The sequence below is a fragment of the Sinohyriopsis cumingii genome, chromosome 12 (genome assembly GCF_028554795.1).
Source record: "Sinohyriopsis cumingii isolate HCF-2022 chromosome 12, ASM2855479v2, whole genome shotgun sequence".
Lineage (NCBI taxonomy): Eukaryota > Metazoa > Mollusca > Bivalvia > Unionida > Unionidae > Sinohyriopsis > Sinohyriopsis cumingii.
In genome coordinates, this window is record NC_142972.1 from 20,450,095 (window position 1) to 20,453,102 (window position 3,008).

Consider the following 3,008-nt stretch of genomic DNA (forward strand, 5'->3'; position numbering starts at 1 on the left):
AAGATCTAATATAAAATCTAGTCCTTTGCCCTTTGGTATAATTCATACATTTTCATGACGATACAACGATGTTGTAGCTTAATTATATCCTACTTTGCTAGGTGAGTGATATGTATGTTGATTTTATATAGCTCGTTCACTTGGAATAGTATTCTAGATGGAAACCATTTCAGCAACAAAATGAAAAAAGTTTGTTAAATGGTCACATTAGGACTCCTTGTTGAATCTCAGTGGAATGACACGTTCCAATCGATGTAAGATTCAACTAAGCATGATGTTTTCTATTGTTAAATCAGACCAGTTCAGCAATATTAAAACAGCCACCATACAGAAAATATTCTACACATACGTATTCATTGGGTGACAGGATTTTCTCATGAAACACAACTTTAAGTTATATTATTGGTTCCATAACTCTTCCCAATAGGAATGTTTTCAGTTTTTACATACTATTGAATCTTACACACATCCATTTTTTCACATCTCATGCCATCGATATGAACAAAAAGATTGTAAACGTGAATGCCATGAAATTCAGTCTCTTCTCAAAGAGAATTTCGAAGGTTATATTGATTTGACAAGATCTATACTTGCCTAGGAACTACTGTTTTGTTTTTCCTTAGTTTGTTTCATACCCCAAATAAAATTATTCACTGTTTAATTGATTTTATGACTTTAGTTATATGTATATAGCAATGAATATGGCAGTCAGGCTCTTTGGACCATTGAAAATCCTATTTAAATAAACATTATATTTTACTGCAGGGTGAATCAACGATTGCTGCAGTCCGCGCTATCAACTGCTATCTAGATCCATATGTATGAACTTCATTGTAAGATTTACCCTACGTCGTTGGCACTTTAAGCCAGTTGGTATGCAAGGTGTGTCTAATAAATTGCCAGTGGAGCGTATCTTGTACTTTTTATATAAAATTATCCAGCAAGTAATAAAATTTACAAGCTAAATGTCCTTAATCTTCCTCTGTTATTTTCTACAAGTTAAATGAGCGCATTTTTTTTTCATTCGTCCTTTTCTATACCACATGCTTGCGTGAATAAAAGTATCTCTATCTTTTAATTACTTTTACACTGCGAGGAGAATATACAAAACAAAAGATACCATGCTTTCTAATTCTAAATTTTTACTTACCTTACTGTCCGTTGATTGTCATCCGCTTAAGACTTTTATTAATCTAACATTGGGAAAAAGATACAGCGTTATGTTAGTTTTATTTTAATACCATTGAAAAAAGAAAGTAAAACTAAACACTGAAACATCTGCATCAGTAAGAAATTAGATTCCGTGAAAAACATAATAATGCATACCTCCATCTACAGAGTGTATCGCAAATACGCTATTCAACCATTTTGCCATTAATATATAGCGCATTAATGTTTTTATATGTTGAAATTAGTGTGAGTAAATATATAACGAGCAGTGACTATCAAGTGGGCAATGATCATTATTCTGCCATATTAAGAAAGCTAAAGAAAGTATCTGTTTAATTTATTATTATGAATTATGTTTCGCTTAGTAATCTAAAAGTACTATTGAAGTACTTCGAACTCACGAAAATATTTTCGGACATATTTTGCCTTTATCAGATTCAGCTGGAGTAGTCTTATATAGAATGACTTTAGTGTGACTTTTAATACTAACGTTTGTTACTTTAAATCATGTTTTATGGAACTATTTATTCAGAGAGCTGACATTGTTGTACAAAACGATCCATACTGAAGTGTAGGGTAGGGGTGTGGATTTGATTTATTTCAATGACTTCAATGATTTATACTATTTGAGGATACTTGAATGCTAGAAGCATTGGGTTTTCGCATACTGAAGAGTTACGTCAACTTGCCTATATTTCTGTCTTTATTACGAAACGGAGAAATTGTCTGTTACAGGATTTATTTGTTTCTGATCTTTTGACAACATTTTCATACACGCAATCAATAGATTTCTTTTCAGCCAGATATATATTTTCATCAATGAATTGTATACAGAAAGCGTTGACGTGATGAACGCACACAGGATAAGATCATGCATAAATGGTGATGTTTACAAAATGGGGATGTTTACATGCATGCACAATACATGACAAATGGAGACACAGTTTGATACACATCAACTCGAGGTGATTCAAAAAGCGCATGGTTATTTTATGCACAAAGCCATTAACTTTCATTTCATACCTAACATCTAAAATTTGTCACACCGAACGGGATCATTACAGTCTTAATGTAATAAATTTAACACGTGGTCATTTCAATGCCAACAGCTTGTTATACCAGTTTGTATATACATCCTTGACGCGGTACACACGAAACGGGAGCATTTTTATAAACCCACCCTTGCTAATGGAAGATACAAAACTTGGTACTGACGAAGCGTGGATATTTTCATACACACAACCATGAATGTATGCATGACAAACAACCCCAATTTTATATACAACCATGGCATTGTACGTGCAATACAAAGATCGTAGATACACGCTGTATTAAATCTTGGATATATGTTATTTGTATTTACATCTCTATTTATAGCATTTTTAGATTATAGCTCTTTCTTTTCATTACGGGATTCGGTGTTGGGAAGATAATTCCGAAACAGTAATTAGCCAATATCTAGAAGCATACGTCGTGCTTTACAGTATTCACGACACTTTAAGGTAATGTGGATTAGTTTCGTAAAATGGAGTCCATCCAAGAAATATGTAGAGACATTATAATGAATAAAAGTTTAGCAATTAGAGTAAGAAGTAATTCTTTGTATTAGGTGTTTTGATTACTCAAATATTATATTTTGTAAAGTTAAATACGTAATATCAGGCGAATTATCTTCAGGTGATATTATCAGAGCACACAAAGATTTTATTTTTACTGATATATTTATAATTAAAAGTGCCCATTTAAAGCACGTAGGCATCTAAAGTGTCTACGTATGCTGAAAACTTTGCGGGGTATTACTGTTTTAAGAGAATTCTGAAATATTGAATTTTCATTGA